General features: G+C 42.7%; 1 protein-coding gene across 2 annotated transcripts in view; it reads right to left on the bottom strand.

Moving 5' to 3' along the window:
- The window catches only part of CDH11 (cadherin 11), a 99,693-nt gene extending 75,494 nt beyond the window's left edge, over nucleotides 1-24,199 (bottom strand). Inside the window, exon 1 of one of the 2 annotated variants that reach the window (XM_083753524.1) lies at nucleotides 23,288-24,199. The gene's annotated coding sequence lies outside the window, so the exon portion shown is untranslated. The remainder of the gene's footprint in view (nucleotides 1-23,287) is intronic. The other variant, XM_083753525.1, reaches the window with a different exon arrangement.
- Nucleotides 24,200-24,548: the final 349 nt, after the last annotated feature.

Raw genomic sequence — 24,548 nt, 5'->3', positions numbered from 1 at the left:
AGAGTAGTACTGAAGAGCAATCTGCATGCTAAGGCATCACTGAGCTCTTTGGGTGTCTGGCATATTTGGAATTTTGAAGAAGCGTTGTGGGTGCCTTTCACAAAATTGCTGGGTTGGTTTTTAGGGTTTTTTTGAGGGGGGTGGCATAAAAGAAAATGTCTATTGTCATGGTGTGGCATAACAAAAAATGGCTACCACATCTGAAAGAGTGGGGAAAGAGAGAACATAATAATGCAGGCATGCAGCCCCCATAGGGGGAAAGTGTCTACATCAGCCATGCTGATGCCTGCTCACAGAAAAGCTTTTTGCCCCTCCCCTCTGTTCAGAAAAGGGAAGGTGAGTGTAATAGCACTGAATGAAAGGTGGCATGTTTAAGGAGGTGTGTTCAGTGTAGGAGAGGCTGAGCCAGTGCAAACAGGAACTGAACAGAAAGAGCAAATGGTTTCTTGTGCATAGTGGATTTCGGGGGGAATATTTTCTGATGCTGCCTATGACACCCATAGGAGGTACAGGTGGACTTATTGATCAGCGCTACATTAGCAAACCCTATGCTTTTGCAGAATTAAAGTGCCAGCCACCAAAGCAATCAGTGTTCACATAATGAACACTATGGTTTTCTTTCTAACTTTTTGTGTGTATATATTCTTACTATATTTCCACAATTCTATTACAGCTCATTCGGAAAATGACCATTTAAATTGAAATAATCATCTGCCTTAATAATGAGAAAGTTAATTCAAAGCACTAATTTTTAAAAAACAAACTAACCTGGAAGTAAAATACATTTCTCAGTCCTCACTATTTTTTTTAAAAAAGAACGAAACTTCAAGAAAATAGTTACCTTTTCAGGTGTTTTAGCACATTTCTGCTTGCTACAATCCAGCTACACACATGGCTAGATTTAGCAGAAATTAGCCACAATTAAATCCCACTGAAATCAATGGGATTTTAGCTGGTTGCAACTAAGCTGTGTGACCAATGATTTAGTTTAATTAAAGCCAATAATAATAAAAAGACAGAAACATCTCACAAATCATTTCTTAGCAATCATAAGCCCAGCTATTATCCACTCCACTCAGTTAAGTCAATTTCATTTGCCCATTCTCCTATGCAAAACAAACCACATTCACTCAAAATATCCAAATATGTACAACCCACAAAGCAGAAAGTTTTGGAGCAAAATATAGTAATGTCACAATACACTCAATTTCCACATTGATTCACATCTGTCATGTTTCAGCTAACCAATATGAGAAAAGTTACTGCAAATGCACACTGCAATTCCAAAGCTGTTTACTTAGAAGTAAGCTACATTCCATTCATATTGAGTAGTTGGTGGGTATGGTGGGGGAAGAGTAAAGTTGGAGATTGTAACCATCACATGCACCAGCATCCATTATCCCCCACCATCCCCCACATTCTTTGCTTAACATCCAACTGGGAGAAGCATTGTGGTTAACTTGGATAGTGTAGTAGTAAGTAAGTAAGTAAGTAAGTAAGTAAGTAAGTAAGTAAGTAAGTAATAGTACCCCACCCATCTGACTGGGCTGCCCTAGTCACTCTGGGTGGCTTCCAGCATATATAAAAACCATAATAAACCATGACATATTAAAAGGCTTCCCTATAGAGGGCTGCCTTCAAATGTCTTCTAAAGATTCACAAATCTGATTCCCTCCTATAAATTGGCATGGCTACCTGCATTATTAACAACTACTACTATGACTGTAAGACATGCTTTCCAGAATGAACTGTGCAAAACCTATCCACTGTAATGTATTTCAAACGCACCCAAACCACTCACCCTCCATTTCACACATACACATACACACACACACACACACACACACACCATGATTGTGAAAGTATTTGGCATTCATATGGTTAATTCTCAGCTAGATAAGGTTTTTTTCCAATTAGTTAAGTCATTGCTGAACTAGCTACATCCCCTATCCAGTTCCTCTATTCTGTCCTATATAGCTGGGTGGTGCAGAGGAAGATAAACAAGCCCAGACTTCAGGGGAGGAAATAACAGTCAGCCTGTTTCCAGGTGTCTTATAGCAAATTTTGAGGGGGGTAGAAATATTTTCCCCAAAATGTTTTTGTTCAGTGCCTTTGTCTCTCCCACTTGCTTGCTGCTTCAGCACCAGTTCTTGTCTCCTCACCCCCCCCCCCTCCTGCCCTCTCCTTCTTCTTGGCTAACTCAATTGATGATGCAGGAGAATGGCAGTGAGCACCTTCAATGTGGGATTGATCGGGAATAATTGATCGGGCGTAATAAAGCATGTTCAAACACAACAGAAAAGTGCCAGAGAGCTGGCTGTAATGTCTGTTTTGTGGGTGGCAAGAAGAGACTGAGATATGATTGCCTGAAATCTCTTGTTCGTGCGTCCTTAATATTGGCAGATCAGAGGAGCTAACATATAATCAAGTTGCTCTCCACTCTCTCTGAACTCAGGGCTGCTCTTAAAGTGCATTTGAAAACTGCAGCTGGTGCAAAACACAGCAACCAGAATGTTTTTCCGGTGTGCACATTTCAGGCCATGCTATGCCACCCTTTCATCAATTGCACTTTCTTCCAATTAGTTTCTGAGCTCTGCTCAAGGTGTTGGTCCTTGCCTATAAGCCCTGTATCAGGGGAACCTGTGGTCCTCTGAATATCATTCAACTCCACTTCCAGAAGCTCTATCCAGCATAGGCACGGGACAGGAATGATGGAAAGTGGAGTCCAACCACACCCCTTGTCCTATACAGTTTAGGACCAGGATAGTTCTTCACATATGAGCTGGCCTAATAAGTTACAATTAGAGGCCCTGACTTCTGTCCCACCACAAAACAGGACGATGAAATGATGAAAATGTTGCAGAAATTGCCCGAAGGAAGATATGGAAAGGAATTACACAGAGTCTCTTTTTACCTCTAGACTGTTTCTTACTCAAACTTGACAACGATACTCAATGGTCCAGACTGAAGACTTCCTGCACCCAAAAATATTGGAAGGAATGCTTATCTGGCTGTTCAGACATAGACACCAATGCAAATATTTAGGTTCATGTTATAAATAAGTTGTCCTGTCTTGATCAAGAAGTTAGTCCATGTGCAAAGGATTTTGGGTATAATATTCAATTTGAGGAATGGGAAAAATTGTGGAAAGAGAATATAAAATTTACAGCATGTACGCTGCTGAAAGAGAATGTAATGAAAATGTTTTACAGATGGTATATGACTCCTGTAAAATTAGCAAAGTTGTATAAGGTTGATAACAAATGTTGGAAATGTAAAGATCTTTCTTTCATCAGTGGTGGGAATGTAAAAAAGTAAAAAGTTTCTGGGAAATGATATACAATGAGATGAAAAAAATGTTAAGATATACTTTTGTGAAAAAACCAGAAGCTTTTCTTTTAGGGATGATAGGAAAGGACATAAGAAGAAAGGACTTTAAACTTTTCCAATATGCTGTAACGGCAGCCAGAATCCTGTTGGCCCAGAAGTGGAAGCAAGAGGAGATACCGACGATAGAAGAATGGAGACTAAAACTGATAGACTATGCGGAATTGGACAAATTAACTGGAAAAATCAGATATACTAAAAACCAAAAGTTCATCGAGGACTGGGGGAAATTGGTGGATTATCTGAAAAACATATGTGGTATAAACACAACGTTAGTGGGATTTCAAGAGGCACTGTAAAAAATCAAATAAGTATTGTTTATTAAAAATAATGGGATTAAGGAGGAATAATGGCAATATAAAAAAAGGGAATGCGTATTAAAGATACAAAAATGGATGACTCTCAGAGACGCTGAAGGAAGTTCAAAACAGACATAATTTGTTGTATTCGGGTTAAAATGTATAACTGAATGAAAATTAATAAAAAATTATTGGAAAAAAAAGAAGTTAGTCCATGTGTCCCATATCAAACTTTAGAGGACAAGATCACTGCTACTTCAGCCCTTTGGTGAATTTACTTTAAAGATACAGCACACCCTTATGCCTTGCCAACAGAAGTTCCCCAATATATGAACTAAATAAAAATAAAATAAAATAAATGTGCCTGAGGATCAGCTCAGGTTTTAGTAATTATGCGGCACATAATGGAAAATGTTGGAAAGGCTTTATCTTGATCATTCAGCAATAGGCATTCTTCTGAAATCTCCTCAGGTTTAATACCTCTTTAATATTTGTGCATAAATAATTCAAATCTTCTTCATTAACCTTCCTGGCAGCTGCCACTGTCAAGATCCCCAAGAGGCTATGAGAGCTTCCCTTCTTCAGAAGATGACAGCATTAGATCTAAGCTTGTTGCATATTATTTATTTATTTATTTTTGTCATTGTTTGCAAATGGAAATGGGGGAAGACACTTCTTAAAAATCAAAACCAGGAGCAATTAGTTCGCTGCTGGGGAACCTGTGGCTCTCCAGATGTTGTTGGACTCCAACTCTCCTTAATCCCAACCCACAGGGAGCAGTCAAGAAGTTGGTAGCTGTAGTACAATGTCTAGAGGGTCACAGCTTCCTCACCCTTGAGCTAATCACACATGAAAGGTAAGCAAAGTCTTTGGGGAGATTTATGTGCAGGTTACAGTTTGTGCCAAAGTTACAATTTGTGCTGAGCAGTCAAGAGCAGAAGAGAGCAGGGCTAGGCAGTTGGTCATTTACCAAATAGTAACCCATTACAATATGAGAATAATCATTTTCGCAAATATGCTATATATACAATGAGGTAAGAATTTTATCTCTCTACTGCTGTGGCTTTCCAAGGTTTCAGGCAGGGGGCATCCTCAGCGCTATCTGAAGATGCCTGGGATTGAACCTTGTCCTCTCTGCTTGCAAAGCAGACATTCTACGCAAAGAGCTCTGCCTCCCCTCGCCACAGATAGGTTCATTAGAACAGAGGTTTAGCGGGAACCTGAAAGGGCTGTGACGTGGGGAGGCAGACCAGGAACTTGTCTCATGGATCAGGGTGCTGCTCACGGCCATGCAAAGGGCACCCTCCAGTTGATGGGACAGCAGTCATTCTATCACCAAACTATGCCCTAACAAGTTATGGAGGTACTGCACACACAATTGGGAAGCTTCTTGTTGTTTTAAATCAGCCACCTGGTTCAGGTTATCGTGATACAAATAAGATATGGTAAGTCAATTGATAGTTTCCTTTAGGGATTAACTTTCAATTCCAAAGGAAACATGCAGGCTAGCAGGCCCGAGCAGACTCCTGATGTAAGCATTGATTCTGCCTTTATCCTGTTTCAATTCAGGAAACATACCAATCTTCAGCATTTAATAGGTTTTCAGGGAGCTGTTGGTTTTAAATCATAGGAGGATCAAGGATATGGCTTGCAATGCTTATTCTGGAGGAACACAGAGAAATGAAATGTCATGTAACTAAACGAAGCGCTGCAGATCTTTGTAGGACAATTCATATACAGTCTTCGCAGCACACAATTAGATTTCATATAAATGGCTACGGGCAAACAAGGGATGCTCTGTCTTCTCAATCTAGTGACACAGACGGAAGAGTTGTTTTGTGTTCTCCGATCAAGCAACACCAGCAAGCAGCAGCTAACAACAGCTTTGGCATTTGTGGGGTATCTTTTTTTATTTTAATGGTGCTGTCTCTGGACTCACAAGCTCGCTTAGATTTGCTGTGCTTCAGTGAATGCAGGTCAGGCAGCCATGTGAAATGTGTTCCCAATCTGTTTGTGACAATGGTAAATTTCAAAAACAAAGGCGGTGAGGAGGGAACCAAGAACATCTTGCAGAGTCAGTAAGACCCGGCTCAGGAAACCAAATTTTGCAGCTGCATTTTGTGGCCATGGTTTGTTTTCAGCATCAGAGCATAAGAGGAGCTTTCTGGATCAGGCCAGTGTCCCATCTAGTCCAGTATCCTGTTCTCACAGTGGCCAACCAGATGCCTGTGGGAAACCTGCAAGCAGAATTTGGGCACAAGAGCGACCTCCCCTTCTGTGGTTTCCAGCAACAGGTATTAAGAAGCACAGCTGCTTCCAATTGCGGAGGCAGATCATAGCCATCATGGCTAGTAGTCATTGATATCCCTCTTCCATGAATGTGTCTAATTCTCTTTTTAAGGTAGGCAGGATCAGAGGTAGAAGTGGGTGAAGCAACAGGTGTGGCTCTTATCTTTGTGCCATAGGTGGCATTCCAGCCATGCAAAAGTCTGAGGTGTTTGCGCATGTAAACACACAAAGGCAGAGAGAGATCTCCTTCATCCATGCAGGCAATAGACACAATCACAGTTTAAAGACAAAGTCCATCTAGGGAAAAGCACCCAAGGGTGTCATGGAGCAGGCCCCCAGATCCAAGGTTCCCTGCGTTGCTATATCTGTTCCACATGAACAGCTGGTTGTGTGGTGGCACTGCCAGCTACATTGTTAGGAGACCCTCCTGTTTTCTTCTAGTTTCAGACATATTAGAATTTGGGGCTTAACTGTGTGACCAGTGGTTATGGAATGCCATATCCCCATGAGATACGACTGTCAGTTGCACAACTTTAAGCAGCTACTGCATGGCTGAGGGTTTTTTGAGAACATCCATACTTCAGGAATAAATAGATCAGCTCCAGGCTAACAGTGTAATACCATAAAGAGTGGCTATGCTACAAAATAAACAGCCTGTGGAAAATAGATTTTTCTAACATCCTTCAGTTATATTAATCAATAGCAACAGTAAGTACACCATTTTCAGATATAATCATTTTCAAGATGACAGCATCCCTTTAAGTCAGCAGCACTTGCTTAAAGAAAAGAGCTGTGTATGTTTGAATCCAAGAGCACATTTGCACATACTGCAGCTCTAAAATATTTAAATGACCATCGCTCGATCTTTGCAATTAGTTCCTGTTATCTGTCACATTACAGGATGCAGCCTGTTAAGTCATTCCGCTTCTCAATTACAGCCTTAGATTAAACTCTTGGTCTTTTCACCCGCAGACATTTAGCAACTAGAGAGGCCAATAAATAAATAAATATCGGGTTATTTCTAATTGGGATAGGAGGTAGTACATCTGGGCACTCCCCTGATCTCTGTTGCTCTAGAGCCCAGAGCAGCATCTAATGGACTTAAGTTGGATTTTGGTTGAATGTTAGGAAATTGCTAGATGATAAGGACATGAGAAGCTGCCTTACACTAACTCAAACCATTGGTCCATCTAGCTCAGTACTGCCTACACTGACTTGCAACAGCTCTCCATGCAACATTACACACGTCTGCATGTGATGGCACATGCACTATGTGCAGACGTGTATGGATGTTGCAAGTCTGTGTTGTGGAGGCCGGTGGTAGCTGCTCCTCTTCTTCCTCCTCTCCACAGCCAGCAAGGCACCTCTTTCTGTGGAGAGGGGGGCTCTGCCTCTGTGTCTGAGCCCCCCTCCCTGGAAAGGGATTGTGGTGCTAGGGATGGTGCGCCCCCCTGCCCCCTCTTCCTTCACCAGTGCTCACTGGCTGGCTGCAGAGGGCAGAGTTGAAATGCTTCTCTCTTGGAAGCAGCACCACTGCCTTCTGCTGGTTTTTCTCATTGACTTTGTGGGTGCCCAGCCTACACACTTATATTGTTGTGAGTGCCCAAGCACCCACGGCCCCCAGGAGTTGCCTTCTATGCTGGGGAATGAAATTGGGACCTTCGATATGCAATGCAGATGCTCTACCATTGAGCTGTAGGCTCTCCCCAAAGAGCAGTTTCATCATCATTTTATTTATATGCCACCTCTCCATTTTTAACTCAAGGTGGCTTACAAAATAAAGGTATTTAAATAGTTACAAACATCGCAAAATTATTTATAAACATTAAATAAAATGCTTCAAAAAGTACACAACCAAACTGAACAATTCCCACATAAATCATAAGATCTAAAACTAAAGATACACAAATAACAACAGCAACAACCCTCCCTAAACAATACCCCAGCCCAACAGTCTGTTCTGCAGCTTCAGCTTTTGTAGCTGGAGTCAGTCATCACCCATCCCTCCCAGCCCATGTGGGAAAAGGCCTGCAAGGAAGGGAACAGGTACCCCAGGACTCACAGTCAATATTGTCTCCATCTTTTCAGTTTGACAACTGACCCAATTATTTAGAAGGGTGGTGGTGGGTCTTCAACAGGTCTTCAACCAGGCACTGCACAACCATCGCTTCGGGATGCTTTAGGTCTGGCTCTATTACATCAAGCAACTGGATTAGATAGTCTACAAAGATCCCTCTGACTGAATTTATGATCCTCAGCTGTCTTAAGGATTCTTGTTTTCTGTCTATTCACATTCACTTTCCTCCCTTTTACTCTATTCCTCCTGCACCCATTTATTCAGCACACCTGGCTTAGAACACTCAGTATGTTGCATTTTCTTTTTGACCATCACTGTATATTACCTCTCCTTCCATAGGATATTGTGTGTCTGAACTAATTCTATGGGGATAAGCCGTAACCTAGCTGTGGAGCTCAGGATTTGCATGCAGAAGATCCCAGATTTAATTCCCAGCAGCTCTAATTGTAAAGAGGAGTTGGTGTGTCTTCCCATTGGCATTCATCCAATAGTGGTGCATGTGCTGAGCTGGAGCTGTCTTCCATCCCAACACAAGTATCCTTGCTGCTTTTCTGAACAGGTCTGGGCTGGAGCAGTGGCAAGGTCTGGCCACATGGTCACAAAGGCATGAACAACACTGCTAAGCCAGAGCTGCAGATGTTGCAACCACAGGTCCCAAACCTCATTGCTGCCCTACCCCAGCCCTGTCCAGGCAATCATCAGTACCACCAGTGTTGGGAAAGTGGCTCTGCCCAACCTCATGTGCCACTACTGCTGCTATTCTTTTCCCTATTCCAGTAAAACAAGTTAGCAATGCCAAAATCATCATCTAGAGAAGGAGCCATAGCTCAGCTGTTGAACATCTGCTTTACATGTAAATGGTCCTAGTTTCAATCCCTGGCTTCTCCTATTTTAAAATGATTTAGTATTAGTTGATTACCCTCTGACTAGAGTGCTTCTGCTACCCAGAGTAGGCACCATTGGGCTAGAACAGCCTTCCCCAAACTTGTGCCCTCCAGATGTGTTGGACCGTGACTCCCATGACCATTAGCAATGCTGCATGTGGCAGATGGGGGTTGTATTTCAAAAGATCTGGAGGGCACCAGGTTGAAGAAATATGGGCTGGGTGGATGGCCAAATTGTCTAGCATAGTATAAACAAATCCCCTTCCAGAATCCCAGCAGTTTATCCAATGCTAGTCAGAGCCTGTCTCACCCCTCTGTGACATTGGGAAAGATCAGGCAATCACCCCAGGTGCATTCTCAATAGAAATAAATGCAATGCAGTATCTACTGAAGCAATAGTGTAGACTTTAAAAAAATAAAAATGGTGGAGAAATTAAGTTTCCTTCCATTTTATATAGGTAGACACACTTTGGAATTCAAGAGGTAATTCCATATCCTTATTGTTAGTTTTAAATTAGAAATGACCAGACATTTCATTTTCCTTTGGATCCACTTGCAATGCAATTATGGTGCTATTTTCAAACCAAAGAAATGGAAGAACATTCTTGGGTCACCTTTTTATTTATGAAATGTAATAGCAGGAGATGGTAAAAACAACACAATTCTCTTGGAAAGCTCAGTTCAGTAAAGCTTGTTTCAGCTTAAGGCTTAGTTCATAAAAGCTTGTTCAGAGCTCAGTTTGGAGGAGCTGAAATCACGCCAAGCCTTTCAGGCTTGCTTAGAAATGCAGGCTCTATAAACTCAAACCTCCTGGTTAGATTTAGTAGATATCATCTGCCTCAAAGCCCCTGTATTCTGCGTTTCTTCCTGGCACATTATTTCTAAACTATGGCATTGCTGGAAAGATCCCAGAAGCTTTTTGAAAAGGAGTGGGCTTGCCTGGGACAAATGAGAGAGAGCATGGAGAGGTTGCTAGATAATTTCAGAGGCTTGCAGCCTTCTAGAAGGGGAGGAAATTGTAATGGAAAAAGGGCATATCTATTTTCATTGGTAAAGATTATAACTAAATGTGGACAGAGAACTAGGCTGCTTCATTGCCTTATCCAGCATTCCTTTTCTTAGCTCTGAACTTTATGGCAGACAATAGGCTCATGATCAATACTCTTTCAGGGCCATTGGTTATTCCAACCCTTTGGAATGTCTGTCACTCACCATATGCCTCTGGGGGTGCTAAAGGAAGCCATTTTGAAGTGTTCAGTCTTGGCAGAAAGACCAAGGATGAATCTGAGTGTGTGAGAAAGACTGAATTTAAAATCTACCACCTTTGTGGTTGCATAATCTTTATTCAATGCATGAAGTGTTATTCTAAGCGGGTAGGTATGCTAGAGTATTTAATACCCCAAGTAAAGAAAGGAGAAAGGTAAATATTTGTGCTTTGTTTTCTTTTACAAAGAGAGGTCAAAACAATGTGTATGAGTGAAGTGGAGGGGGGAGAAGGAGAAGAGAAAGAAAGAAAGATTCAGCCAATAAAATATTTTGAGAGTATTAACTGCTGTGTGTATAATCTATCTATATGGGAAGAATGGCAACAGAGGAGGAATAATCACCTGTTGGATTGCATTGCTTAAATGGCATCTCTGAACACAGCTTTGAGCTGGCTGGTTTGAAGAAACAGCTAGGAGCTGTAAAGTTTGCTGTTGTTTCAAGACTAAAGACTAGTATTTCAGTACTGCTTATTCCAACCCTCCAGCATTTTGCAACTGAAAATAGAGACATGCATGTAACACTCTGATTCTGAGCCCAAAGATTACTACATGAAACCGTCCCCCTTCCAAACACACGCACTATTACACATTGTACTATTGCTGGAAGCTCTGCATTATTTATCTATTGGATTTCTTTAGGGTGCAACACACTGCAATCATTTAAAAGTGAAGGGAATGCTTTTTTTGGGGTGCTAAAGATATACCTGAAGTGGGAACACACACACAATTGCCCTATAATCAGGGGCGGATGAAGAGGGTTACGGTAGTGGCGGTCTGCCCTGGGTGTCACCACTGAGGGGGGGGTGACAAAATGCCGGGCGGCACTCACTGCGAGGCCTGCATCATGCCCGAGCCACACATCTCTCCTGGGAGAGACACAGTGGCTTAGGCGTGCACAGGCTCCAAGCTCTCAAACGGTCCGCCTCCCGCTTCCCCCTCAGCTGTAGTGGCAGGCAGACTCCTCGGAGGCCCCATGGAGCATCCTGCCCTGGCTCGCCCCGCCCTGGGCATAGGGCACACGTGCCATCCCAGGCGCCCAATCGGCTTGCTCCACCACTGCCTATAATACATTATCAATGCTTCTAAATATACCTCAATGGCTGCAGGGCATGGAATGGCAGGTTAGTGCTTTGCACAGTGCCCTAGTGTTCATGTGATCAAGAGGGCAATTTAACCCTATTATCTCTTCTATGGTGCTGATTGCAAAGTGCCCCAAATAAAGCCAATAGGGAATTACCACCTGGTGCAAACATCACCTTCAGAGGAACATTTTTTATTAGAAGAACAGCAGGAGAAGAAAGGTATACTGGTCTTCAAAAATATGTCAGGGAGCAATGCATCATATGTAAAACCACAATATAAAACACAAAGACAAATATTATTAAACAATAAATGAAAAATTAACAAGAATTGGCATAATGCATGGGTAAGGCAAGAGGATGCCCTCCTGATGTTGTTTGTTGTATTGGCTGAGGCTGATAGGAGTTGGAGTCCAACAGAATCTGGAGGGCAGCACATTGGTGACTCCTGCCCTGATACATCTTAAAATGCCACAAAAACTCCAGTTGTAGCAGATACAATAAAACATTCAAATAAGAGCCATGGGAACCAAATAAGATTAAAACCCTCATTTAAATCCTGAACTGGTTAGAGCCATGGAGGATCCACATCTGCTGTGATCCTAATATTTGTCATAACCCTCTGATACATTATTTGCATTTAAAACAACAACACTTATCTTCATATCAAATGCGAGTTTGCGTTTAACACAATATCTACTTTGATTTTTACCCTAAAATCCAGACTGTACCTGGCAAATTAGGACAGTTTGAGAGAATGCTGCATGGGAGACAGTCCCCTCAACTTGCCAAATTATTATTTTAAAAACAGCTGTAAGAGAAACCAGAACTTTCTCATCACAATAAAACAAACAGTGCAATCTTAAGTGTGTCTACTAATAACTAAGCCCTATTAAATTCAATGGAGCTTATTTCTAGGAAAGTGGGGTTAGGATTGCAACCTAAGCCTGTAAAATGGTGTTCTTAGTCATCTTCTTGTTTGGTTGGAAAGGAAGCATAAAATAGTTTTGGGTGTCCCCCCCCCCCCCGTTTCTTCTTAATCACACCCTTTTCCACTCCATGGAGCACCCCATCCAAGCACTCACATCCATATAAATCGAAGAGGGAGGAAAACAAACAACCACAAAAAGGTGCATACACAACAAAACAAATCTTGTTCTTACCCACGAAATTATATTTGAAAAACTGACTGCAGTCCTCCTCCATTTCTTTCATACACCATTACGCTGTCAAGAATCATAAATGCCCACTTCTAAGTGCACCGTACATTTGTGACAGCAAGATGCCTAGAAGGGATTTCAATTATTTCAACCAAAAGAAGGACGACTGAACAAAATGTACAAATCTTGTGAGTGCCACATTGGGAAACTATTTGAGCATGGGTAAAACTGCAGATCCCAAACACACATCCCTCTCTTTGGAATTGTCTACTGAATGTGTGAATAAGAAAATAAGCAGAGCCCTGTTGCATCAAGCTAAAGGCCCATCTAGTCCAGCATCGTATTCTCTCAATGGCCTATTTGAAACCCACAAGGAGGAGATGACTGGACTGGATGGTTGCTGGACTAGATTGGGTAGAGCTGCCTGCTTGGCTAGGAAATAGATTAGGTGACCACAGGCCATTTATTTCCTTACTTTCAGCTAAAGCTACTGTACTACAGTTACAGGATTCTTGTGAGGGTTAAAGGGGATAAATCATGTACACCTTGAAGGCAGGATGCACAATAAATGCATGAATCTCTCTCTATATATATTAGAATTTATTATATGCTTATATTTAGTTTTTATTTCATGAGGAACTTCAAAGCAATATACACGTAATTATTTCATCCAGGACCTAGCCTTGATTTGGACCTGCTTAGCTTCAGCAAATTGCCAGTCAACCAAATGTTTGTTGCCATCGACAAACCATTAATGAAAAGTTAAAATATGAAGCAATACAAAATAACAGCCTCAGCAGAACCAATTCTTAATACCTCAGGGTGACAAGTTAGAAACAATCATACACACTCTGAGACAAACTGCAACATTCAGATACATTGTACCTATTTAGTATTATTTGACCTATTCTGTGCTACGTCAGATGCCTTTAGTGCAGACAGGGAGAACCTGTGGCTCTCCAGATGTTGTTGGACTTCCATCAGCCCCAACCAGCATGGCAAATGGTCAAGGATGAAAAGAGCTGGAGTTCAAAAGGAACAGGAGATTCCATTGGTTAACTATCACTGCAGTAGACCAGGTACCAGGAATTTACCCATGTGTGCTTGGAACACATTATACTGTTCTTTGGCTGGCAATTTGAAAGACACAGCAGGCAGTTTTTCAATTTCTCTAAAAAGTAGTGAGAGAGAGAGAGAAGGCTAACTAAAGTTCAATGTTCTTATGTATATCTTCACTAATATACAAATGCAAATAGCAAATCTTGGACTCTTGCTGGATTTGTGATTATCTGCAGACTTCGGGCACCCAGGCCCATGGATGGATTATGCTGATCTGTACATGTAGCACTTTCATCCAGGACAGATATTATCAAGATTTTGCATTTTACTTAACTGTAGTGGAAAAGTCTGCCTAAAGTCTTGTTAAGTGCTTGTTATCTTTTAAAAAAGAGAGTTTGACCCTAGTAAGGAAAGCTAGACAAGGGAATTTATATATGTGGCCTTTTGGTTTTATTCTTACTTGTATAAAAAGGGGAAATGAAGGGAATTGACAGGTGAGCGAAGTACAGTTTCCTGAAACTATGGGCACATCTCTACCAGACATCCAAAGCATTATTCTACCACTTTAACAGTCATGGCTTCTCTTGCCCCCCCCCCCCCAAGAATACTAGGAGACCCTCTTCACCTCACAGAGCTGCAATTCCCAGAGTTCCCTGGGAAGAGGAACCTGATTTTTAAACCACTCAGGAAATTGTTGTTCTGTCAGGGCAATAAGGGCTTCCTAACCATTCTTAACACTCTGAACAATCAACAGTCCTCAAAATTCTTTTGGGGTCAGCTATGACTATTAAAAATGGCATGATGGTGCTTTAAATGTATAGTGCAGATGGGGCCTAAGATAATAACAATCCTGGATAATGAGGAATTGTTTTTGCCTCATGCCCAACGGAAGACCATGCTGTCACCAGGAAGATTTCTGTGGGGGAAGTCTTCCCTAACTGGGGAGCCACCTTGAACAGGCTCATTCTCAATGGTGCTGCTGATACCTATACTTTCAGTCTGATCCACCAGAACTCTTACTATGTTCTTACAAAAAAAGGGGGCTGATGATCTGCACTTGCTCAGTTTCCACATCTTATTTTTATTAGCAACTTATTTCTTCATAGCATTAACAGATGCCAATTACGCTAGACCCTGAGGTTTGGAGAAAACATCTACCTTTCATATGATAAGATGAGGTAGGCAGAACAGAAAAGGGAAGGTTCATCTCATTGAGACCCACAGGGAAAATTTAGCACCATATATAATAAATGTAAACCTTGCACACTTTAACACTTTGATTATAGTCTACGCACACAATGTATTTTTAAAAACCCACTCTGCTGCTTTTTAAAACATTAAAGGGGAAATTATGCAAATGTTAACACATTAGATTGATTAGGTTGGGAAGAAACCTTTTCTACTTTATTTTATATTTTAAGAGAAGAGTCACAATTACAATGATTGAGAAAGTGGGATGTTAATGAAGCATGCTATTGCTAATCAATGCTTCCCCCTTGGGTGCTGGTGGGGGCTCAGCCCAGTCACCCTCAAGGCTAACCATTCACCCCACTACACATCTCTTGATACAGTGTATTTAGGAATCTCTAAATACTCTTATAATGATAATAATTTCTGCTTAAGTCAACTGTAGTTGACAAATGGAAACTAGGGCTGAAGAAAGGCCTCCCAGAATTCTTCATGGGCAGTGAAGTTGAGGTTGAGGGGATCATTCTGGATATTCTTGGGAGGTAACATTCTGAGCTCCCGTTCTTCGGTCCCAGCTCTTGCCCACTTAGCAGTTCAAAAGGACATCAAAGTGCAAGTAGATGAATAGGTACCGCTCCGGTGGGAAGGTAAACAGTGTTTCCATGTGCTGCTCCGGTTCGTGGCTTAGTCATGCTGGCCGCATGACCTGGACGCTGTCTGCAGACAAATGCCAGCTCCCTCGGCCTATAGAGAGAGATGAGCACGCAACTCCAGAGTTGTCCGCGACTGGACCTAATGGTCAGAGGTACCTAACATTCTCCAACAGCGATATTATTTGAGCTCAACCCAGCTACTATGGCTGATCAGATTTGCCTGTACCTTGGTGCAGCTATTAAATTAACTAGAAATTCTAGAGAGGTAGCCATGTTCTTAACTAGAATAAATCTGATTAAATTAAGTAGAATAATTCTAATTACGATTAGAATATGGAAGAATTCAGTATCATTTTTGCTTTTCTTAAAAAATGCCTTATTCCTGAAATACACTGCTTCATATCTTTAAGGTTCTCTTCTCCTGTGCTTAATGGCAGGGGAGAACTATTATATCCTTATAATTGGACTTTCCAGGCATGCAGGTATATACAATACATTAAGCTGCCAAGGTGGCAGAGTAAAATTACTTGCAAAATGCATAAAGGCTTTGAGCTGTGGGGCTGACTATACATATTTGAAACTTGAAGCCGATCTCCCTAGCCCTTTTATAACTGGCATTATTTTCTTATTTTTTATTTTTAATCCTATATTTTGGAACTATTCCAGGTCCCATCTCTTTCCTCTACCCTTGGATTTTAAAACTAGGTAGCAATCTTGCTGTGGGAAACAGAGAAGTCACTAGGAAATCTCAGGCATGGTGGCGCAATCTGTTCCTTGGGACTGTCCCTGAACATGCCCTCTCCCCAGGTCCCACCACTCACTGGCCCTGCTCTGCGTCCTCCTGGAGTATTTTTTCCTCCTGGTATGTGTCCTTAAACTCTGAATACACCTATTGCTTGCCTTATTGGAGTGGGTTTATGCACACTTCTGTGCGGCCAATGAGAGCCCCGTCCATCATTGCAACCACTTTCCCCTTAGGTTCTGCCCACAATGGGAATGTGGCCCCTGAAAGGTTCCCCATAAAGAAATGTGGCCTTCTGTCTGAAAAAAAAATCTCCCCACCACTGGTGAAGTGGCTGCCTTATAATAGTGGGCCTCAAGTCAGGGACTCTGGATGCTGAACTGCAATTCTTACAGCCCAAGGAATAGACTCCTCCTAGCCTAGAAAAATGGCCCTGTGCCTGTAATCAGACCTAAGGTTACTTTACAAGGGGCAGCTTCTGTTGGAATGGCTGTGGAGTTGAATTCCAGTCTAAAGATAAAAGCTTCTAAGAAGGGATAGTAGGAACTAAAGTTTCCTATCAAAACTTTGCAGCTGACCAGGAGACTATGGTGAGCTATATTGATTTCCCCACACCCCATTACAGTTATTTGTGAATATCTATACAGGGCTTTTTTTAGCCGGATCTCACAGAAACTAAGTTCTGGCATCTCTCTTGTGCAGTGTTTTTTTCTGGGGGCATGCAGGGGTACGCATACCTCTAAACATTTTGTGAATCTTTGCACTTGTCCATTAATTGCATTTATTTTTCCTGATTTGAACTATAAAATGGTGATTTTCTTGAGTCAAAACGAGAGCACCCCTAAACATTTTTTTAGAAAAAAGCACTGCTCTTGTGGGCACCATTGCCATTATAAGAGAACAAGGGAGGTGAGGCATTCAAGGTTAAGTCCAGGCACCTCTCCCCCCCCCCCCTAGAAATATAGCACTGTCTATCAATCTTGTTAGCATATGCACATTTGATGCAAAACATTATCTTCTTGACAATGAGCAAAAGGTCATCCCACACAGATCACAGAGCCTCCTTCAATCATAAAATGGAATAAAGGTCTAGAACATTAGCCCACATGTTTGCTAGGCAACTTATTTATAATAATTCATATTTCTCATTTCGTTTTTCTCACTGCCATCTTGACAAAGCCAGCCCTCTAGTCCACCAAAGCTTCTGCCACAATGAATGGGCTTGCATCTGCAAAACTGTATCTCTATCCTGCCATACATCTGTTCATATTTCAGGCATGGTGACTTGTGGCCCAGTGTGCAAGTGGACTCCCAACACTGAGCATTTTGTGTCTATGGACTGCAATAAAGCTGTGTGTGTGTGTGTGTGTGTGTGTGTGTGTGTGTGTAACTCCCAACATAAAGCACTGCCTTTGAGTTGATGTTGGGTGACCTGAAAGCTGTGCCTGCGGTGTTTGGTCTGTGACACAGTTAAAGCACACACCTCACCAGTTGACATTGCATTGTGCCATTAAATGTACAGAATGAATAAGTCAGCATTTCAGGAGGCCCAACCAAGGAAGTATGGCCAGTGAAAGACTTTAACCTGCTTCGGAATTGCAGTGTTGTGCCAAAAAGAAGAAAACAGGGATCCCTCACAGTGATACTTCATCACAGATCTGACCTCACTGTCGTCCACCCCCACCACCCCCATTTATTTACAGGGCCCACTCCCTACATTTGCAACAAATTGGGAGGAGGGCTCATAGCTCAGTGGTAGAGCACCTGCTCTGCATGTAGGAAGTCCCAGCTTTTCCACTAGATTACTTAACCCTTCCTGCTAAAATCCATACACACAGATTTTTTTTTTTTTTTGCTATTGAAGCCCAGGATCCCTCACAGAAAAATTAAGTATTTCAATAAACCCTTTTGCAGGAGTTGAAAGAAGCTGCATTTCATTCATTGGAGAATGTGAGGTGACTAAATCAGCATTTACTTAAGTTGCACTCCTTTCCCCCAGCTAAATCCTGTTGATTGTATCCCATACAGTTCTTTATCATGGGGCAGCCACCATCAGAGAGTATGTTTTATTGCTGGCTCAACCCTTACACCAAATTCTTTCAGCTGAATTTCTTAATTGGAAGTGCTGAATTTCTTAATTGGAAGTGTGTATGTGTTGTGGGGAGATTGTTCAGAGTTCCTTTACTGCTCCAGTTTGTAAATAGCTCAACATTTGCAGTGTACATTCAGTGGGCTCCAAGATGGTGGGACCCAAATCACATGTAAGTCCCATTGTCTATATGTGTCAAAACATATCAAAGGTTTTGGGCTGACTAGGTCACAGACTGAGTTCCATAAAGCCCTCCAGTTCTGCCAGTGAGCTACTGCCATTCTCCATTACCTGGTCCTTTTAAAACTGGAAAGTTATATCACTAATGCAGGGACTCTGGCCTGGGCTGCAGCATAGAGGATAGCCTCACAGCTAGCCACGCTTGGGGAGATGCTTTCTCTGCAGGAGAGAAAATGATTGAAGGTATTTGTGGGGCTGATCTTACTTCTTCATTCTTCCGAGAATCTGGGGTGACAGAATTCCAGAAGTTTGTAGAGAACTGGTAGTATGCGGCTGAAGGTAACACTAGAAAGACCGACTAGAAAGATGTTAATCCTGACAAACTGCCTGAGCATTAGCCTGAACCACAGAGAGATTGAATTCCGTCTCCCCTGAGAGGGCAAGCAATGCCGGTGGTAACAAAACAGCTTTTCACAGTGGCCTAAAAAGCAGATGGGCCACAAGCAAGGACATACAGAAGAGCACCAGCGCCCTCTAGTGCACACAAGGCCCGGCTCTTAGGGAAACAAATTGCTAAATATAGACAGGGCTACAGATTCCCTGCTAATACCGCCTGAAGGCATGGAGGGTCTAGGTCTAGCAATACCTTCCAAAAACACAAGGCCCTTTATTAAAAGCAACTATGGTAGGATTCATAAACAAAGCAGGCACAGTAAAAAATAGATTTAAAAGAGCTTTTAACCCTTGGTGTACATGGAAGTAAAACGTGTTGGTTTTTTTGCTATGCTTTCTGGAGATTTGCTTTCAAGGGACAATATTCTTGATGAAATCATGAGGACTCTGTCACTCTCACAGTGCAATCTTATGCATGCCTGCTCAGAAACTAGCCCCATAGATAGAACTCCCAGTGTGCATAGGATTGCAGCTTCTGACAATTTTTAGGCTTCTGTATTTCCTTTGTCATTTACAGCCTGATCCTATGCATGTTTGTTTGTTTGAATGAACTAGATGCTACCCTTTGCATAAGCCACAGGACAGTTTACAACAAAATCAAACCACATAAAACAAATCACATGTTTACCCAGAAGTTAGTTCCACTGTGCTGGGTGGGACTTACTTTCCAGAACATTATTTAGGATTGTAGACTTAATAGAGTTTATGTTTAAATTTGGGGTATTTTGCCCCACTGATAGACACACTCATCCATTTCATTTTAATTTGGCTATGGCACTCCAGTATTGATCAATTAATCCATAGTATTATTGCAGACTAAAAATCCTGTGGGGGTTTGTCTCACTCAGGAATCCATGGGCATCCAAAGGAATTGTTCACTGAGGCTGGAAATGAAAAGTAAAAGAAGATCAAACAGTGGGATTTTTAAAGCTCAGTGGTATAAACACCAGAGAGGTCGTGTGAAGTGTGAATTAACAGCAGTACGTAGGCATCTGATGTGACACCAAACTGGCTGTTGTTCTTTTTTCTTAAATGACCAAAGAACCAATGACATTTGTTTAGGTGAAAACATGATTTTCTTTGTCAAAAGCTCTTGGGTCAAGTGCCCCACATACAATTGATTTACTTGTTTTGAAAATAGAAGACAATTGGGTTTTTGTTTTTTGTTTCTTAAAAAACACCTGAATTCTAAGCATTTCCAGAAACTAAAATTCGTTTCATAGTCTTTTCTTTTGTTTTTATTTAAATGTGTTTCTTTTTAATAAATAAAAAAATCTGCAAATCCGTTGCAATTTCACAAAATCTTGCTGTTGAGTTACAAAGTTCCTCTTTCTGCAAGATCCATATTCAACAATGAGTGTAACTGTTTTACAAGAGGGGGGATCCTCTCCATTTAATTTATCTTATTTGGTCAAACTGCATTTGTTTGTGAGAGTGCAGTTCTATGTATATTTGATCAGAAGTAATTCCCGTTGGATTTGATGGGCCTTATTTCTCAGGGAAGTGTGTATAAAAATGCAGCCTAAGTTGCCTGGACTCTAAACACGATTCATTAGCGAGGAAGTAGCCCCTCCTATTAGGCTGATGTTAATCATGCTTTGTCAGACAAATGGGGGGAAATACATGATATCAGTTGAAGAAAAAATCCCAAGAACTACCATCCTCTGTCACCATTCTATATGCATCCCATCTTCCATATATAATTCCACAATGTAAATCATTGCACTTTGTCAGATTATCTGTCCACAGACCTCACCCCACCCACCAATGAGAGATCAACTATCAACACTGCAAAGGGAATTTCTTTGCCTCGCTCTTGACCGAGCTTATTGTAATAGTTCCTATGCTAATGAACTCACCCGAATGTGCAAACTTTGTGCATTTCTTTTCTGCAAAGTCAGAACTGACAAGAAGCCTATAAATAGCACATCCCTATCACCCTTTTCCTCTGGTTGCATTATCAGAGGATTGGGTTTTTAATATAAATTATATAAAGCAGAACTGCAACAAGGAAACATCCAGCATACAGGTATTCTTGGGGGCATAGAGGTCTTTGTTTGGTTTTTTTTAAGCCTCCAGACTGAAATTCTTCCTTCTCTAACTTTATTTGTTCTCAAGAAGCAGCAAGGCAAAAGGTTTTCAAACTGTGGTCAATTTTACATTTCCTGGGGTGCAGCACCTTTTAAAATGTGCTAAAACAGCCTTCTGAGGTTGGAAACAAAAGAAGAACTCTTCCAGGCATTAAGGTCTACTTTACTGCCTTACCATGAAATGTGCTGAATGATGCAATGCTACAGGACCGTGGCGTGCAAGCAAACAGCTTTTATCATCATCACCATCATATTCTGGAGCTTGAAATAATCCTAAGAGTGACATAACTTGCATCTGAAATCCCAAAAGGTGGCAGTCACCAAGGCAAACTTCGGCTTAATTGTTGCAGAGAACTTGCTTTGTTGACAAATCTTAACTGAATCTGAGAAGAGGCCAAGTGTTTCAGGTCTACCTCCTAATGAGCATTGCATGTTTTCCAAACTCTGACGAAACAGCTTCTAAACCAGAGAAGTGGATACACGAAGCAGGGAAAATACGTACACAAAAAGCCAAGGAAGAAATCCCTCTCCTGCTCATGGCTCAGCCTACCTGAGTAGGTCTATTGCAGCCTTATTACTTTGCAGTTTCATTATTAAGCCATTAAAATTATTTGATTCCTTAACAGTGGGTCAATGGCCCGTGAAATTCTTATTGTGTCATCAAAATGAATCAACAGGAATCATGTCTTTCCTAGCTGAACTCTGAGCCATGGGGATGTGAAAGAGAAAGAAGAAAAACACCACTTAGTTCTCCTTTTCCAAATTAAAGGTTGCTGTTTCGCCTGAACTACTGACCTGTATTTTGCTAAAGGGATTCCTTTGTCCTCACAGAGCAAAGAACTCAGTCACATCACTGAGACCTGCCCTTTCTATTTTATTTTGCAAAAGCAACTGTACCAAATATATATACTAAAGGATATCCCCCATTCCTTACTCTGTGCCAACTTGGCACCTCTCTGCTTGGGTACTGGCCCAATAAATATTTAAAGGCACTGATGATAAATGGGCATCACTCCAGAAAGGTAAAGTTGCTTGCCTGGTGATGTCAGATTGTAAGATGGGCTCTGGGGAGGATTCCACAGGAAGAGGGTTCTTATTCAAAAAGTGACCGTTATGTAGATGGACTGGCAACCTCAAAGCCTGATTTATTTCACCTTCCCTGGGGCTGAGATTACCTATACATCAGCCAAAGAGCATAACGGTTTTCCAGCCAAGCCACACCACCACTCTCTCGCTCCCTCTCCACGGGTACCTTGTGAATGCTGCTGCAAGATGCGAGCGGTTGGCCAAACAAACAACGACAAAAACTCTCTCTGGTAACAACCATGCATCTTCTGAAAGGGAATATCTGGGATAATGTTTTGAAAGGGGTCTCCTTCCCTACAATTCTTCTACACACACACACACACACACACACACACACACACACACAGTCGACTGCTTTCCGCCGCCGCCGCCCGCCCCCCCCCACAAAAAACACCGCCGAAGGCTCCAGAAGTAACCCAGAGTTAATCACAGTTCCTATCGACCCACTTTATCTCCCCCCCCCCGCAAAAAAAGAACATTTGCCAATGCATGCGATAGAGCGATATTTGTAAAGAATTTGTAGAGACATGAGAGACGTTTGCACAAAACATAACGAGAGAGATAAAACCTCAAAGATTTGAGGATGGGGTGCTGTCTAGATTTGAGGGAGAGGAGAACCCGTGAGACTCCCGTAGCCGTTTCTTGTGCAATGTCCCCCTGCCCGCAGAGCCTCGATTTGTACTGATCTGATTGCCTCAAATTGATGCTCAGCAAGCCAGCTATGGCATTTTGCTCTGGGGTAGCCAGATGCGCTGCTGGGCTGCTCCGGAGGTTCTGCTTGGGGGGAAAACAACAACACCCATATGGCTCTATCTCCACGCACTTTCACAGCCAGCTAGAGATAAGAGGAGCCCAAACAACCCAGAGATCTTGCCCGTCTAGGTGTCTGATCTGCGTGCATAATTTCTTTCTCTCCCCCCCCCCCACTCCTCGCCGCCAGCTACAAACCAGCGATCAGCCCTCCAAGCTTCGCCTTTGGCTTCAGGTCAGTTTCCAGCCACCCCCGGGCTTCCAAATCCTTCCTTTGCCCCCCCCCTCCCCGCGCCGCCCCTGCAATCTCAGATGCCTCGATGGCAGAGGAAACTCTGCGCCCCCATCAAACCCCCTCTTTCCAGCAGCTTCCACTTTGCACATCTTCACCCTATCCACCCTCAGCCCTTTCCCGATAACCTCCTCCCTCCCCCCCCCAAAAAATCTCCATGGATGTAGCAAAGAGCATCGCTCCAATTAAGAATATAAGAAGTCCCCCCCCCCAAAAAAAAAATTAATCTAGGACAGGCGGAGGCAGGCGGAGAGTCAGCTCTTACCTGCGAGTCCGGCTGCCTGCTTCTCCCTGGGTCACCTCTGGCAAGAGGAAAGCGAGCCGAGGCAAGTCCCATTCACAACTAGAGGCGCAGGAGGAGCAGCGGCAGCAGCATCCCCAGCCAATTCCACTCCACTGGCAACGGCGGCTGAATGAGGCTTCGAGCTAGTGGAAGGAATTAGAAACAGGAGCGAGCGAGTGAGTGAGTGAAAGAGAAAGACAGAGAGGAGGGAGGCAAAGGGGGAGGGAGGGGAGAGAGCAGTGAGGGGGAAGGAGGGAGGGTGGAGGCAGGCAGGATGAAGAAGAGGAAAAGCTAGAGGCTCTGACTTGTCCTCTTTTGGCAGAAAGGGACGGCAAGGCCTCAGATCTTTCCCTTTCCATGGGGCTTCCCTGAAAAGGCAGTGCAGGCTCTGGGAAAAGGCGTTCTTTGCATTTGGGGAAATGCTCACTCTTTAGGAACATGGGACGCTTTATGTACCCAGTCAGAGTGCTGGTGCATCTGGCTGAGGAATGGTCTATGTACTGACTGACAAGCGGCTCTCTGGGGTTACTGGCAGGGAAGCTTCTCAGCCTTACCGACAGACACTGGGGATTAGACATGAGACCTTCCGCTTGCTGAGCAGATGCTCTACCACAGAGCAACGGAGAAGCAGGAGTGGATCAGGATCTCTTCGGCCACACTACAAAGCGGGAGCGGAGGCCCTGCTCATTTTTCTTTTCTCCTCCTTTTTGGGAAGCCCCCTTTTCTCTATCCTAAGCCCAGATGTACAAAGGATGGAGTTGGTGTTTCCACTGGGTAAGGCAATCTGTGCACGTTCAGAAGCAACTCCCACTCTAGCCAACCTGCAAATAACCACCTTCACAATGCATGAGATGGACCATTTAATTCAGTGATAGTGTGCATGCATGGTAGGCAGACGATTCAGGGCTCAATGGCTCAGATCTCAAAGCATGGGTGAAAATGATCCCCAACTGAAACTCTGTAAAGTCGCTTCCAAGTCCATGCAGACCCAGAACGAGAACCTGTGGCCCACCAAATACTGCTGGGGAAATAAAACTCCCATCATCCCTCACCATTGGTCTGACCATTGACCATTGGGCTGGGGCTTTTAGTGCCCCACAACACCTGAAGAGCTGAGGGTTTCCTATCTCTCATGTAGACAAACCTTGAGTTACGACAAATGGTCTGACTTGGCTGGCATTATCGTATGTTTCTAGTCTCCTGCTTTCTTGGAAATGGGACAGGATGGTCTCTCCAAAGCATG

Source organism: Podarcis gaigeae, assembly GCF_964106915.1.
Source record: "Podarcis gaigeae genome assembly, chromosome: 8".
In the NCBI taxonomy this organism is placed as follows: Eukaryota; Metazoa; Chordata; class Lepidosauria; order Squamata; family Lacertidae; genus Podarcis; species Podarcis gaigeae.
Note: the sequence above shows the minus strand (reverse complement) of the source record. Positions and strands in the feature narration are given on the sequence as shown.